Below are 19,132 nucleotides of genomic sequence, written 5' to 3'. Positions count from 1 at the left end.
CGCCAGTAAAATCACGTTTCAATGACAGTTCCAAGGCGGTAACGCCTACATTTATTAATTGAGATACTTTAATGTACGTAATCTGGCCCCAATATCTCGAAACTTCTAAAGTCCCTTATAACAGGATTAAGCTAATCTCACTATTTTTGTTGTTCTATAAGATTTGTTATATTAACTTCTTCAAGAATTTTTAGAAATTATGTAGGAATAATCTGTATGATTATCAAAATAAACCATTTTTCATTTATCAAAATCCATTTTCAGTATGTATTTTTGCTAATTGAAATAAGCGACTTAAGCCTGTTAAGCTTAAGAAGTTCCGAGAAATTGGGGCCTGTTGTTTTGTGACGCTGTGTGTCATTGGTTAGTGTTAGTAACATTCGGTACACCTCGATCAATATCCACCCGCGGTTGTATTTCATAAAAAATGGTCGAGAAATTTCCATTGTGGTTGATAGGCATTGTGACATGGCCTCAAAACGGGCTCATCATATTATATTGGTGATTGGTTTGTCCCTGTTATTTCCTTTTTATTACTCTATTTATAGATTTTGACTCATATACATGTATTACGGTTTTTTAAGTCAGAAAAAAAACATTACTGTGTGAGTTATAAGCCAATGTCATTATGACTTTGTTCCAAATTGTACACACTCAGATTCAAGTATAAATGACTTTTTTACCATTATAAATTAATTGATACTTTTATGGATTTGAAATAAAGCAACCTGATTGGACAATGATACATCTAGGACAATATTTATATAAAGGTTAGATCGCGATCAGTCTTCCACAAGTTTTCTATGACACCCCATTATACTTTTGGAAGGCACCCGTATAGTATACTCAGTCATTCGGATCAAAATCTAAATTGATAATCCAATCAGATCAGGAGGTTGGAGCTTCAATACAGAAGTGTATAAAACGCATCGAATGCCATTTCAAAGATAGAAGTTTGAATAAAATATGCATTTATGTTGTCTTTGTAAAATCAAAATCTTGGACAACTGCAACCATTTGTATAAAATTGATTATCTCGTTGGTTTAGTCAAACGTTATTTGATTGGTCAATACATATCCAATAATTTCAACCAATCAAATCATTGAAATGTGCAAAGTTTTCAAGTTTTATCCAAGGTTTATTCAAAGTGGCTGCGAAACATCTCTGTAAATTATGTATTATAAAATAAAGTATGTATTATTATTTGGAGGATTTCTGTTGTTGAGTTTAAATAACTTTAGTTCTACTAGCGCAGAACAGTTTAATATATGTTCTAACCTATTTAGATTTTGTCTCAGATTATCGATAATGAAAACACAGCAACATACTATGTCCTGCCTGGAGAGCCGGCTTGCGAGATAATATCTCGGAAACAAAAGAAAAAGTTCTTATTCAATGGTTTATTAACATTTGAACACTTTATATTTTTTTTGCACCATAAAAAATTACGTTTTTTTTTCAATGATAAAGAAAAAAATGTACAATGAGGCATTTTCATACATTTTTAGTAAATGTACGATATTGTACACGAATATATTATCAAGGTTTGTACCAGTCTTAAAGATATAATGCTACTCACTATGGTTAAAAAAGTAGATCAGATCTTATTATTGGTACTAACAAAGCGAATATGTACATGTACGAATATACTGTTTTTTTCTCTGCGACCATTTTCTGAAACACACGCTCGTCTGAACGCAGATCATGGAATGCATCTATTGTATATGTTGAATAAATAATACCCTCAAATCCAGATTAAGGCCATAACATATCGTTTCTATGTTTAGCGTCCGAGGGCGCATAGCTTTTGGATTTCCCGATCGAAAAAAAAACTTATTTAATATGATCAACGAACTTGTCGATTAGTTTTAATTTCCTTTTACTAAATTCCGACTACAGAACACAACCAACTGTAATCTACATGTTTCATGCTTTGTACTAGCATTTTTGGCATTTAACACTTAAATTACGCTTTATTTGAACTCATTTTGCAGTGAACAAATTTTATCTAACAATTGAGAATTTTCAAGATTCGACTAAGGTGGCTCTGGTGTCTATATTTTACATAAGATGTAACTCTAATATTCGTTTTTGCAGGAGGTGCGTTTTTTTCTTCTTTAGGATACGGCTTAATAGGTTTGTGTACTGAGAGTTGACGCTAAACATAAAAACATTTTGGTACATGGCATAATTTCGTATTTTTTCACAGTTACGTTCTAGTAAGAGAAAGCTACACTTCTTTCGTATGAAGTATTGCCTTCAACCAATGCATCGGGGACTTACCTTCATGCTGCAATAAATAACAAGTAAAACGTATCAATCGACACCGTGGTGGATCCCTGGTCTAGTGGTTACACACTTGTCTGTCATTCCAGGGGTCCACAGGTTCGATTCCCCACCGCACCAATAAGAAAATAAAAATCGTCTTCCGGGAGGGACTTAAAATGTGGGTCCCGTTGGACAGTGTTATACAGTGGTGCCCGTTAAAGAATCAGGGTAGCTCTAACCAGGGTTACATTCTGTCCGTGCACTATGCTCCAAAAACCTAAAATGACTAACACTCATATTGGAGCACTCGCCGAATGTGAGTATAAATAAACCTACACACCCATCCATCAAGACAATACACACTACGTGTTATTTGATTTTGTCATAACGTCTCATTGTTTGTTTTAATACGATGTCAACACGGAGCGACCATATTGTTGGTCACGTGACCATTCCAATTACAGTAAAGCTACGGAGTGCTGCAAAAATCTTTTTTTTTCTAAAACGATAGCAATTAAAATGAAAACAGTGGATATGCATTCATGTCTAACATTTATTTAAAAAAAATCGAACAAATATTCCACACCTTAAGTGGCAAAAAACGTTTTGCTACTGTTTTTTCCTTCTCAAAAATATGATCATTTAAGATGGAATATGTTTATAATATCGACAAAATAAATACTTATAATTGAAATAAACCATTATAAAACCAATATTTGTTCATTTTATACGCCTATTCACATCTGGAAAAATTCAAGCCGGATAATAAAAGGTATTGGGTCCTCTAAAAGCCTTAAAGAAAACTTATTCACACACGATGCTTTGGGATTGTTCTGGACAAAAGCGACACTTATAAATAGCTGTTCTATTTAGGACTTTAATCTTGGAATAATCCCGAAGATTGTGTCATAGAAGTAGCGACGATTATCAATAAAATTCCATAGCGGTACACTGAATAATGTGTTTAGATATTTCTAATTCTACCCGTCAACAGACAGAAGAATTTGTATGAATTTGTATGTAACAAACGAATCCATTTACTTTCAATTGCATTATCAAATAAAGCCTTAAAAATAATTAAGACTCTTTCCCGAGTTTATTTAAGATATGGACACCATTGTGCAGTGCAATGCCAAACTCTTAAACTGTCAAATTTATCTTTAAAGTAAACCCTCTTCTTTCTCCGTAAACTTACAAAGTGTCCTTTGGAATGAGTTCCATTATTTCAGTGCTCACAAACGACTGTCAAATGCCGCTGTGGTGAACTCAGATGGGCGCCAGTGTAAGCCTCATGTCAGATGGAAACAATTAAAGTTTGTGGAAAGCGGTCGTATATTATTTTCTGATTATTTCTTGATTATATTTTGAGTGGGTATACAGATATGGTTGGTGACTAAACGCTGATACAAATCCAATTTGAAAACCAATTTGCTGTGGGTGCGCGGAGATTTATGGGTAAGATGGGACGAACCGACTTGGGCTTCCAGAGATAGATTGGTGACCCTTAGCAAAAACGGGCTTTCCCGATATGATGTTTTTGTTTTGTTTTATGCTTTATTGTCTTCAAGATGAGGTTTTGAACCTGAGCGTAAACTAAATATGTTTGTTTTTGGTTTCTTGACCTACCCTATTATGTGCCCCGACCCTAGACGTTTTTATTGCCTTGATTAACTTTAAAAAAAATATTTGTTTGATCTAAATCTTTTTAATGTTAAACATGAAGTGTTTTCGGCTTTACCAGCGATGCTACTGAGTGTATGATTGTTCTAAAGCATTAAACCTATTGTTTTTGGTAACAGAAACATTTCCAAAAATATTAGGCTAATAAATATTTTAAAAAACGACCTACCTACTTTATTTTTTGGGGCATGAAGCCGGAAACAAACATATATTTTTTTAGGCCTTATTGATAAATGTTGGGGGTAAGTGTGGGGTTAAGCGCTCGTTACCCGGTTTAAATCCTTGTGAGTTCCTACTTAGTTTTTACGGACGGTGCCAATGTGGTTTCCCTAACATTTACCAATGACGATATTTTGAAAATTGTCGTATATAATTGTTTGTTTGTATTGTTGCTGTTTGTGTCTCTTGCTTGTTGGTCCTGCTCATCAGCCATCCATCATTAGGATGCAAAGGTACTTTAGTGCATTAAGGTAAGTCATCTATCATTAGGGTGCAACGATGTGTTAGTGCATTTTAGATATAAACATCGAGGTTATTTCTCTGTTTAATTTATATTGATTAACCATTATACTATTGTTGCATGTATTTCATTGTTGAATTACCCCCACAATAACACTACTATTATGATACAATGAATTAAATGGAGGTAATACAACAGAATTTTACAATGATTATAAAACCATTATATTAATTTGTTTCTTAAATAACATAATGCGTATTTAAAAAACGCTATCGGTTAACACTTTGAAAACATTCAGTATTAAAGTTGTAGTATTTTAACGCGTATTTCTTATATCTTAGTTTAAATTGATGGCCCGGGGAGTGTTTTGTTGCATAGATAATTAAGATTCCCAAGAGTTAACTCGTTAAGATTAACTGTTAAGTTGAAATTACTACGCGATAAACTTGCAGTGTAGTTAAAAAAAGTCTGACATTGTAAACTGTCCATATGTACATTGTTTTAGATGGAAAATGGCCGGGGAGTTCCAAATGCAGCGAAACAGAACAGCAAAGTGTAACAGTCATTTTTATTGGTTGAAACAAAACTTTGTGTATATGAACGCGGTAAGTATTGAACAGCTGAAATGGTTTCACAAGACAATACATGTACACATGTATATAAATATACATATATATTTATACAACAGAAATTAAATGGGACATGATCATTTGATGGTTAAAAATCGTCCTTTGTCCACAAAGGAACCCATTCGGATATGAAATAAGAAGAGCCGTTAAATGGGCGATATATAATGCAAAAGTGAAAGTGTTATTTTATAAGACGGGGACCAGTATAAAGGCGAAGGGTTCTGATGCTTGAAAATAATGGAATTTGTTCGCTTACTGTATCATTGTCCACATAATCCACAGTTTTCTTCACCAGTGTTTGTATATAATAACTTCAGAGAATATTATGATGCATTTTACATCGTTTAAAGTCTTACAGACGATTTGTTCGATATCTAAAAGTAATGCTAAAAGCTTTAACAACGTATTATTATGTATAGAATATATCGTTGTATCATGATAACAGTCAATTTAACGTGGGAAAATTATGAACAAACACATCATCAATATATATATGGATATCTTTTTCTGATTTATCATTTAAGGTAGTGCGGTCCATCTAAAGACTTCACTACTATCCGTGTACACTGACCAACTATTTTCAGACATATTTATAGACAGATAGACCGCAATTCTAAAATGTCCAACGTTTATACTTCCACTCATCATTTGTTAACTCTCTATTTTATAATTACATGCCTGAAAATAGTGATTCTTTATCACGTATTTTATCTTAAGCATCGGATTTAAATATTATAAGTTTTTCTCAACTAAATAACGATCGGGAAAAGAATTTACAAAAGTTTTGAATAACTTGTTTTCTATCCTTATTCTTTGTATTGTTCTTAAAAAATGTAAATTTGAAATAAATATTGTTTAAACTAAAATAACGATATCAAGACAGTTGTATAAATTTGGCTGTTTGAACAGAGGCGGGGTTAACTGTGTCACTTGTTTCATCGACGTCACATACGTTTTGCCGCGATTGTTATTGCCTATGCGCGTATAAAAAATGCTGCTTGCACACACTGGGCTTCATCAAACGTTTCTTATAAAGTAAAATCACAAATAATACAATTGGTTTGATATACCAAAATTGTGAATAAATGTCGTAAATAATGGTTCCTATGAAGGATACCGAGTTAAATTTGAAAGAAAGATGCAGGAAACATGGTATTCCTACCTTTTGAGCCTAAAGTGTATCGCAGTTAATCTTAAAGCATTCACCAATCATTTAATATTTTTGCGATTTCAGCTATTAAATACACGGCTACAATCTTGTTATCATTAATTCATAATTCCATAAATGCATTATTTAGTAAGTAGTTAAAGATTTATCACTCAAAATTTATGTTTGTTATACATGTGTATGTATTGATTTTGAATAAGGGTATCACTTTATTTGGATCATTGTAGCACACAGAATGTAGCAAAATAGTACATGTGGAGGTTAAAGGTCAACAGACAGTTTAAGTAAAAAAGGACACGCTATACATTCAATATACCCCGGTTTTAAGTTGACGTCAAACTAGATTGCTTTTGGATACCTACACATATGAGACATTTCTGGACCGTTGATGTGAATTTAACAATAACAAATGACAGCCAAGTTGCCATTATGGTTGTCAAACTAAACCTTTCGGCACGTCTCTACGCCAATGTGTCGCCTCCATTATCAGAGAGTATCCGATGGAGGTTGAAGAGCTAGCATTAGTCAGACTGGTATACTCAAGATACTCAGAATTTTGGTATTTATCTGGATTAGTTGAGAAAACATTTAAGCAACCAGTCATTTGTTAATGGAGAGCTTACATTCGTACGTTGTACGGATGAAAGTGAATATATCGCAATGGTTTGATGTGTAAATGTAATAAATGGCCTAATACGAATGATATATTGTTCAGGATGCTGGGTTATACCGCCCGCAAAAAGAATGTAAATACTATTTACACTGATAACAGGCACAAGACCCTTAGGAACCTCGTTTCCGCGCTTGTTCCATTCTATTTATTACGCATTTTTGACAGTATTAGTTTATTTGTTAATACCTAAGATGTATACGCGGTAGAAAATCTCTTAGTTGATCAAGAAGTCGCATTCGTAACACCTGTAAATATGCTCTTGATGCTTCAGATGTGTCCATAACCCTTAAATATAAACTTCACAATCAAAGAGGACATTTTAAGACAATAGCATATTTATAAGTTTTAGCATTCTTTCACAATTCGATCATAGCCTACAGGTATACATGGCACAGTAGTATATAAGTTTTTAAAGCTGCATTCTCACAGATTGGATATTTTTGCTTTGGAATGAGCCAAAACACCGGTGAAATAAGACTGCTGTTAAAAGATAAGATCGCAGTATTTAATATTTACGCTCGAAAATTGAGGTTTTATAGCTAAAAGCGTTACGAACGCTTCAAGGAAATGAACAATTCGGAAGTTTTCCAAAGAATTGAGGCCAGTTCTATTGTTTGTGATCCTATAAGACTGGTTTGAAAATACTGATGCAAGCAGCTGATTCTGAGACAAAAAATAAAAAAGTTGTAAAACCGGTCAATCTGTGAGAGTGCAGCTTTAACAAGGATATAACACTAAGAAACTGATTCGCTAAATTTTTCATATTTGTAGCAATACAGCTTTGACCATTCTTTCAACACAAGGCCCTTAGGAACCTCGTTTCCGCGCTTGTTCCATTCTATTTATTACGCATTTTTGACAGTATTAGTTTATTTGCTAATACCTAAGGTGTATACGCGGTAGAAAATCTCTTAGTTGATCAAGAAGTCGCATTCGTAACACCTGTAAATATGCTCTTGATGCTTCAGATGTGTCCATAACTCTGACATATAAACTTCAAAATCAAAGAGGACATTTTAAGACAATAGCATATTTATAAGTTTTAGCATTCTTTCACAATTCAATCATAGCTTACAGGTAAACATGACACAATAGTATATAAGTTTTTTAAAGCTGCATTCTCACAGATTGGATATTTTTGCTTTGGAATGAGCTCAATTTTGCGTCTATGTCTAAACACCGGTGATATAAGACTGCTGTTAAAAGATAAGATCGCAGTATTTAATATTTACGCTCGAAAATTGATGTTTTATAGCTAAAAGCGTTACTAACGCTTCAAGAAAAATGAACAATTCGGAAGTTTTCCAAAGAATTGAGGCCAGTTCTATTGTTTGTGATCCTATAAGACTGGTTTGAAAATACTGATGCAAGCAGCTGATTCTGAGACAAAAAAATAAAAAAGTTGTAAAACCGGTCAATCTGTGAGAGTGCAGCTTAAACAAGGATATAACACTAAGAAACTGATTCGCTAAATTTTTCATATTTGTAGCAATACAGCTTTGACCATTCTTTCAACACAAGGCCCTTAGGAACCTCGTTTCCACGCTTGTTCCATTCTATTTATTACGCATTTTTGACAGTATTAGTTTATTTGTTAATACCTACGATGTATACGCGGTAGAAAATCTCTTATTTGATCAAGAAGTCGCATTCGTAACACCTGTAAATATGCTCTTAATGCTTGAAATGTGTCCATAACCCTCAAATATAAACTTCACAGTCAAAGAGGACATTTTAAGACAATAGCATATTTTTAAGTTTTAACATTCTTTCACAATTCAATCATAGCTTACAGGTAAAAAAACATGACACAATATGATTTAAGTGTTAAAAGCTGCTCTCTCACAGATTGAAAGCGTTAATAACGCTTTAAGAAAATGAAAAATTCGGTAGTTTCCAAAGAATTGAGATCTGTTGTATTGTGTGTTATCCTATATGACTGATTTGATAACACTTATGCCAAAAGCAGCTGATTCTGAGACGACAAAAAATGAAAAAGTTGTCAAATCGGTCAATCTGTAAGAGTGCAGCATTAACAATGATATAACACATAAAACAGATTCGCTGAATCATAAGCTTGTAGAAATACATCTTTGTCCATGCTTTCATTGCTTAATATTGGAGAGAATAAACCTTACTGAAAGTGCTATGTAGGAAACATTGACAAATCAGTGTGTGTATACCACGTGATAAATTACGTCATAAATGCTACGTCGGAAGGCAACATTTTGCTTAAAATGAAGACTTAAATCAAAGATAACTTCTCTTTTACACAAATATTACTTCACCATTTTTTCACCATTTTAAATAAAACAAAGGGCAGTCTATGCCGCTTAAAGAGCCCCACATTCGTTTGATTAACGATGTTTGATAAGGTGATTAGTTTCATCAAACACTTCGACAAACCTGTTTCCAAAATAATGTTTTGACAGTGCTCCGTCAGACGGTCGTATTGTGAAAAGGTTTGTCGAAGTGTTTTAAGAAACTACAATCTCAATCAAACTCTGATAAAGACCGAAGGCGGGGCTCTGTAAGCGGCGTAGACTGCGCTTTGTTTCATTTAAAATGGTGAAAAAATGGTGAAGTAATATTTGTTTAAAATCTTCATTTGAAGCTAAATATTGCCTTCCGACGTAGCATCTATGACGCAATTTATCAAGGGTATACACACACTGCAAATGTAACTGATAAAGAGTTCATTTTACTTTGTGGGGATGGGATCTTCTGTAAGCATCCGAAGGCTTGTCCGTCCCATCTAAGTTCTGTAGTTCGCAGGCGCCGGGATCCGCTAACTACTTATTCTAAATACACATCTATTATCAGTTGCATTTTCAGAACATATCACTGAATATAAGCCTGACGTCTTAAAACATTTAAATGTCCATACTTTATCACATATTGTCTTAAACTTTAACGCTATCTACTCATTCAACTTCCTTGGCAAGCTCACTCTAGTTGTTTGTTACTCTTTGTGCAAATGAGTTGCAACGAATTCTTTTGTTGGCTCTTCGTGCCTGTAGTTTGTATGTATTTTCTCTTGTTTCATGTGGGACATTGGATAGATTACACATTTTTGATATTCAAATTATTGTTTCCTTATTTGATTTACAGTCGAACCCCGTTAGTTTTAACTCCCAGGGACCGGCGAAAATACCTCGACCCTCGAAAAAAAAGAGACAAGCGGGAACTCTTACCTTCAGTTTATAGAAATTTGTCCATAACATCCAGTTTTGGCCAAAGAATAATTCGAGCCAAACGAGTTCGAGCCAACGAGTTTTGACTGAATATATACTGTTAAAATGAACTGCATTTAAACGTATTGCCGTAAACAGCCTTTAATCTTGTTTCGTAAAGATGGTTATAAGCAATACTGGTATATGCTATTAATGATGTTACTTATTAAAATATTCATATTTAGTATTCTTATAAACACATTCGATTCTCCTCCTTTCATTCAAGAGGTTAGAATCACTAGTTCAATTCATAATGTTAGCCCATTATAAGATACACTGGAAAAAAAAATCGAAAATAATGGCATTAAATGTACATGTCTGTAGCTATAATTATGTGAGTTAAATATTTTACAATGTTTACTGTGTTTATTTGTTCTATATTGCTCAGTGTAAGGGCACTTCATAATTTGCAAATATATTTGCATATCTTCTATAAAGGAGGAAATAAAGTTTTGATTAATTGATTGATTATGCAACATTTTATACAGACTAAGTTTTCTGAAGTCGACTTTAATATGAAAAATCTCTTAAGTTGATATGCTAATTTTGAAGCGCGTCTCTGAACATTTTCTAAATTCATTTTGTTCTCTTGGTTATTTGATAATTAAAAAATATACTGTTTGCAAGTTCAAGTTTGGCCTATTGAATGTTTAGTATTAAAGGGGTAATTTAGTTTTCTGTTTCTACTGCTTAAAGTTTTGTGCTAGATCCATCTTCGTTCTTTATTTGTGGTTTATATCAAGATGTTTTGCCGAAGTGGACCATTTGCACGTTTTAATGTTGATACGCAGTACCCAGTTTTCAGTCCAAATACTGAAGGCATCATTTTTCTTCTATTGGCAAAGGGATATTTTCTTGTACATTGGAGATAAATCTTTATAACTTTTTGCCGACAGGCGCTATTCATACACTCTGGAACGTCTTGAATGTACAGGATAAACAATAGGGAACCAAGAATGGAGCCATGTGGTACAACGTATTTTACACCGGTCCCATTGGATGTATTCCCATTTATTGGTTATCTCTGCTCCCGGTTCCAAACTATGAAAGAAGTTTGTCAGTGAGGCTGAACTAAATGTCTATGTCGTCTTGATGTGTATTTGACTATGCATGTGTCGAAAGCTTATACAATGCCAAAGTAAATGTTTTTGCCGTTTTGATGTGTGTTTGGCTATGCAATGCATAACGAATTAAAATATTTTTATGGAATGCGAAGGGCAATATGGGAAAAACTTTTTAATATATTTTATACTCCAAATTAGACAACAAAATCACGATGTCAAGGAATTACACCGGAAGTAATAGTAAAGATTAAACTTTAGTAAATAGACATTTTAAAACACCGAACATTAAGATGCTACCAGTTCCTGCCCTCACCTCGGAAGTGTGATGGACTGCACTGTGTTTGTATCTTCTTATAACAATAACAATGGCCAGAAATGCCCAATACTTCGACTTTTTAAATACATATTGATATTTAATTCAATAAATGAAATCGTCCATGTATGCGCAGCTATGTTATTTGTATTTTATACACTATGACTGCGTTTGCTTGCTAGCAGTAGTGCCAGTGCATGATCCACATTTTGCTTGGCTGTGGCTTCATTTCAATTCCCGATCATTTTTTTTTCATTTATTTTAATAACACAGTGAAAAATAAAGAAACCAACGCAGTATTCTTAAATTTAAACAAGTTATAACCTGTTATATTTGGAAATAATAAATATGTGGGTGTACATTGATGACACACTTGACATGATACCATAATTTCAAAGAGGCTATAAATTGTCGCAGTACTGACCAGCGTCCTAACGTTTAATCTCTGAGAGCGCGCCTGTGTCTTTAGAGACTGTGTTTATATCTCTCATTCAACCTTCAAAAGCAATAACCCGATCGGAATAATAAATTTTGATTTCTATTCTTAAATAAATTACTGTCAGAAAGTCACTTTCTGTTTCAATTTGATAATCCCTGGCGACTTCCATATCAGACAATCCACTTAATTATCTTGGGAGTCCCACTAGGCATATTTTAACTCGGTTTGATTGAGTTTTATCGGCACTTGTCTGAGACGGTTTAACACATGTATATTATTACTAATAATCAACATTAAACGTACTGTGTACATATTCACAGCGCGGTTTTAAGAGGTTGGATTGCTTGAAATAAAACGTATCAAAGTGATTTATAATCAATAATGTAGCTATAATGACCATTCACATCTATTTTATTGCGGTCTGGCGACATGAATTTCACGTCTGGGAACATGACGGGCTTGCGAAGGTGTTTTAGAGTCTTTGGGGCGTCGGTGTATCCAATCTATAATTATGAATACTGATAATATTACTTATAATATTGGGACCGCGACTTCAACAGGCCCTAATCAAATAAAAATGTAAACAAGGGTATATATGGATAAACAGATTACAGTGCTTGAGATGTATTTATGACTTTTTAAGAAGGTATCAACAGAAATGACAAGCTTTTAATATTAATTTGGAAAATTTAGTGCGGCCAAGTGAAGCCATTATTTCAATACGAATGACGGGAATAACAATAAAACTCGGGCGTTTAACAGTCTGACACTGGCGGAAGATGATTAAAATCAACTTATTTATTAGTTGGTGGATTACGCTTAAGAGCTATTATAATATATGCTCATATTTATGACATACTAGAAGCGCAAATATCGTTCGCATGGCATATGCGGAAACTGAGCATAATAAACACATTTAACAGTAATTTGAAATTTGAAGCGCATGTTACACTCTCGCAAATCCTTAAACGACAGAAAATAAAGATGAAATCCCCTTATTCGGTACACGGTAATAAAAGGTATTTAAGGAGAACACGGGACTCAGAAAGGTGGTACGCGGTATGCAGAAAATGAAGGAATATGCTAACTTCGTATCCAGTAAGGCATTGATGTCACGTCAGTGTTTCACTGAAAAACTGCTTACATTAATTCCATATTTAATTGTTTATACTGTAAAGAGCACCAGCAATTGCGTTTCATATTATCTTACCGTCATCCGATTTTCCATATTTCAACCAATTAAGTAAAATGTAAACATGCATGATAAACATGATAGCATGTATATTTTGAATTACCTTTATCCATACGTACCCCTTCATCATTTTAAAAATAGCCATGCTAATACATTTTGGGGATTTAAAAAAAAAGGGTCAGTTATGTTATAGATAAGGTAAAATCTTTATGCTTCAGAAAAGCGGAGGGAGCGAATCTTAATATGTTCTAAATTATTAGCTTGTAACCCATTTCAGCAGACATGGAACCAACTTATGACGTCATATATGTTTAATTTGCAGTCATTTCGTAACGACTTAGAGTGGTACTTAATGAAGGCTGAATTCGTTGGCCGGAATTGGTGGCGGATCCGTGGTCTAGTGGTAACACACTTGACTATCAGTCCAGGGGTCGCAGGTTCGATTCCCCGTCGCATCACTAAAACAAATACTAATCGCCTTCCGGGAGGGACGTTAAATGGGGGTCCCGTGTGACAGTGCTTTACACTGGTGCACGTTTAAGAAACAGGGATGCTTTAACCAGGGTTACATTCTGTTTGTGCACTATGCTCCAAAAACCTAAAATAACTAACCTCTTAACGGAGCACTCACCGAATGGGTAAGGCCCATGTGCGAGTATAAATAAGCTTACACACCCTTGCCGGAATTGTATGTTACAATCTAATTTGTATCAATGAGTATTTGCTTTGTCTGTATTGTGCATAAATAAACGTATCAAGGACAATTTTAACTCCTTTTTAAAACTGTTTATTCCCATCATATTCGAACTGCCTACACTTAAGAGTTTTATCAATGAAAATAATTCATGGCTTAAGGTATCAGGTGTACAATTAAGCCAGTACAGACGAAACTCGTTATGTCGAACTCTGTTTTATCTATTCTCCGGTCATGTCGAACTTTTTTTCGAATGTTTTGGGTTTAGTTATGCATTTTTATTTCGGTTATATCGAATGTACGTTATCTCGAAGTGTTTCCCGAGGTCCGAACGAGTTCGACATAGCGAGTTTTTACTATTATTGTATCGTGCCGTTAATGATCATATTGGATGTTGATGCCTGGTTACTCAATATAAATGTGGTATTATTTAAAAGGGTATTGTTTGCTGACTAATAGCCATTTTTTATTATAATTTCCTATAAATAGTCTAAACCCTCTTCAAAAAGGGAATATTACGTAAATTATAGAAAAACAAAAGAAAATGGTGAACTTAGCTTAATCCTGTTATAAGGACTCAGAAAGTTTGGAGAAATTTGGGCCAGGGACAATGAGTATGACCAATTTCAACTCCGAATTCAGACGCAGACGATGAAAATCATATTTATGAAGGATAAACAAATATCATTTTGATTCCATTTCTACTACAAAAATGTATTCAAACGATAATAAAACATTTAAGGACAGTCGAACCCCGTTGTTTCAAACTCGCTTGCCTCGATTTCCTCGTTGGCTCGAACTGGATGTAAAGGGCCGACTTCTTAATACTGAAGGTTAACATTCCCGCTTGGCTCAAATTCCCCAAGGCTCGAGGTATTTTCGCCGGCCCCTGTCACTTCGATCCAACGGGGTTCGACTGTAGTTATATATTTCAGCAAAGTTCACCATCAATGCTAGAAGGAAAGTTACAATGAAATGAACGTTTGCAAGTTTGAGTCTAGAGTCTTGAGTCTGAACTCAGACTTGAGACTGTTCGTAATCACTGCCCGAGAACTTTGTTAAAGTTAACAACGTTGTTACCGTCTTTATCGTTGTCAATTTACAAAACGTTACTGCTTTTTAATGGATACACTTGTGATCTGCTGAATTTCTAACTAGATTTGAGACATCTGTTTCAGCTGAACAATCTTTTCTAGAAGGATAGTTTCAATGCAATGAAGATTTGTAATTTTGAATCTTGAGTCTGAACTCAGACTTGAGACTGTTCGTAATATCTGCCCTAGGCATCAGATATCATTACATGCATATCATTACTTAATTCTGATAATAAATCTCTGTTAATAAAATTAGCTTTTCTTCTGTACCAACGCCTTTAAAATCAGAGACTTGAATATATAAAATCACCCATAAAGACATCCTCATAATACAGAACCGTTTGATTAGCTTTAGGTGTTCAAGATATTGTTTAATAAACTTGATTGTAACTAATATATTGCATACTAGTTCATTTGTTCTTTCATGCATGCAGACTATGCAATATTTGATATTTATATTTGTTTTTATGTTTATAACAATGAACTATATATGCTTTAAGATGCACTATTACTCCCAAATAAGAATCACCACAATTAATACAATTGTTTAAATATACCAGAAAGGATTAATACATGTCGAAAACAAAACAATGGTTCTTAAGAAAGATTCCGAGTTTGATTTGAAAGAAAGGTGCAGAAAACACGGTATTTCTACCTTATGAGACTATAGTAGATCACAGTAAATCTTTTAGCATTCACCAATCATTTAATATTTTTGGGATTTCAGCTATTAAATACACGATTACAATCTTGTTATCAGTAATTTTATTTTCCATAAATGCATTATTTAGTAAGTACACTGTAGTTCAAGATTTATCACTCAAATTAATGTATGATATACATGTGTATGTATTGATTTTGAGTGTCACTTATATGCATAGAAAGTTAAATGAACATTCTGTTCTGTTCATCAAAATTTCACATTATTTTACATGGGATACCCTTAACTTGTTGAAGTCATTTAATGCGGTACTTGATTCGATTAAACGTGAGTAAGGGAATTTTTATCACGAATTCAACCGCTTAATTACATAATCAATTAATATGAAGTTTCGTATCGGCTATTGCATGATATTAACGTTGAACCCATATCAATCTCTGCCAAAATGTTTAAACATGTCACTTTCCGTGAATTACTTTTGACAAAATGTATTTACACTAAGGCAATAGTACTAGTGATTTACTCCCAAAGGTAAACTAAAGGAACAACGAAAGATATAACAAATAACTATCGAATCCTTATAAACTGTGAAAAGTGTTCACTCTTTTGTTACTAGCAAATAGCAAGGATTCGTTGAGTGGCAATTCAAATATGCTTGTAGAAATTAAAAAGTCAGACTCTGTTTGTTTTTCTATCTAAGGGCCCTGGTTACATAATATTTGTCGGGATTAGTAAGCAAGCCACACGCTTCTAAGTCATTTATTTATATCTACGTATACATTGTGGCATAATAGCCATGTTTACTTAAGGGCATGGTGCACCAACATCAACTAGAGACACATGTTCTGAATGTAATTGACCCGCATGGGTATCGGAAATATTTTAATTTAATCAAGTCTTGCCCATGCCAATGGGGCTGGATGAATTCATTGGCGAGTACTTTCGAGTGGCCCTCTGGACTTTTATAAAGATGTCGCACGTAAATACCCGACGATTGGTTGACATCTCTAATAAATATGAGAACTAATGTGTTTTCAGGCCAATACGTTGGGCCTTAACGGTGAGTGTTGTTTTGTGTGTTTCGTGTTGCCTGTGTTGGTCTATTGATCAGCATGATGAAAATGTCTGGCTTCTGGGCTTGCCCACGAAGTTTCCGAAATGTATTGTTCTGATACAAAGCATAATTAGCTTGTTGGAGTGCTTATATATATCCTATTGCTGTATGTTTTTACAATAAAAAAACATACTTATGGCTGCTGCTGAACATTAATTGTAATCAAGGCACTGGGAAAATGGTATTCTGATACCTCAAAATCATACAGGTAGATCAGTGTAATACACCAAGGCATTGACATACCACACAAACACAATACAACTACACAAGAGCGCAGATTGACGTCATTAGCAAACACTATGCCAGATACATCGTACAACACAAAGGCGCACATTGACGTCACCAGCAGACACCACGCCGGACACGTACTACGGCACTACGGGGCAAATTCACATTATCAGCAGCTATCATGCACAGCATATCGTATTACACAAGGGCGCACATTGACGTGATCAGCAGACATTATGCCAGTCGGTAGTATCGTACGACACAAGAATACATATTGACGTCATCAACAGACACTATGCGAGACACATCCTGCTACACAAGGACACACAATGACGTCATCAGCAGATTATATGCCAAACACATCCTGCTACACAAGGACACACATTATAGTCATCAGCAGACAATATGCCAGACACATCCTGCTACACAAGGACACACAATGACGTCATCAGCAGATTATATGCCAAACACATCCTGCTACACAAGGACACACATTATAGTCATCAGCAGACAATATGCCAGACACATCCTGCTACACAAGGACACACAATGACGTCTTCAGCAGACACTTTGCCAGTCACATCCTACTACACAACAGCGCACATTGAAGTCATGTGCATACACTATGCCATTCACATCCTACTACACAATAGCGCACATTGAAGTCATGTGCATACACTATGCCATTCACATCCTACTACACAATAGCGCACATCGAAGTCATGTGCATACACTATGTAATTCACATCCTACTACACAATAGCGCACATTGAAGTCATGTGCATACACAATGCCATTCACATCCTACTACACAATAGCGCACATTGAAGTCATGTGCATACACTATGCCAGATACATCGTACAACACAAAGGCGCACATTGACGTCACTAGCAGACACCACGCCGGACACGTACTACGGCACTACGGGGCAAATTCACATTATCAGCAGCTATCATGCACAGCATATCGTATTACACAAGGGCGCACATTGACGTGATCAGCAGACATTATGCCAGTCGGTCGTATCGTACGACACAAGAATACATATTGACGTCATCAACAGACACTATGCGAGACACATCCTGCTACACAAGGACACACAATGACGTCATCAGCAGATTATATGCCAAACACATCCTGCTACACAAGGACACACATTATAGTCATCAGCAGACAATATGCCAGACACATCCTGCTACACAAGGACACACAATGACGTCATCAGCAGATTATATGCCAAACACATCCTGCTACACAAGGACACACATTATAGTCATCAGCAGACAATATGCCAGACACATCCTGCTACACAAGGACACACAATGACGTCATCAGCAGACACTTTGCCAGTCACATCCTGCTACACAACAGCGCACATTGAAGTCATGTGCATACACTATGCCATTCACATCCTACTACACAATAGCGCACATTGAAGTCATGTGCATACACTATGCCATTCACATCCTACTACACAATAGCGCACATCGAAGTCATGTGCATACACTATGTAATTCACATCCTACTACACAATAGCGCACATTGAAGTCATGTGCATACACAATGCCATTCACATCCTACTACACAATAGCGCACATTGAAGTCATGTGCATACACTATGCCATTCACATCCTACTACACAAAAGCGCACATTGAAGTCATGTGCATACACTATGCCATTCACATCCTACTACACAATAGCGCACACTGAAGTCATGTGCATACACTATGCCATTCACATCCTACTAAACAAGGGCGAACAATGACGTCATTAGCAGACACTATGCCAGTCACATCCTGCTACCGAGGTTAGACAATATACAAGTTACATCCTGCTACACAAGGACACACATTATAGTCATCAGCAGACAATATGCCAGACACATCCTGCTACACAAGGACACACAATGACGTCATCAGCAGACACTTTGCCAGTCACATCCTACTACACAAGGACACACAATGACGTCATCAGCAGACACTTTGCCATTCACATCCTGCTACACAATGACGTCATCAGCAGACACTTTGCAAGTCACATCCTACTACACAAGGACACACAATGACGTCATCAGCAGACACTTTGCCAGTCACATCCTGCTACACAAGGACACACAATGACGTCATCAGCAGACACTTTGCCAGTCACATCCTACTACACAATAGCGCACATTGAAGTCATGTGCATACACAATGCCATTCACATCCTACTACACAAGG

This window comes from Mya arenaria, chromosome 12, assembly GCF_026914265.1.
Source record: "Mya arenaria isolate MELC-2E11 chromosome 12, ASM2691426v1".
NCBI classification, from domain to species: Eukaryota; Metazoa; Mollusca; class Bivalvia; order Myida; family Myidae; genus Mya; species Mya arenaria.
This window is presented reverse-complemented; position numbering follows the sequence as displayed.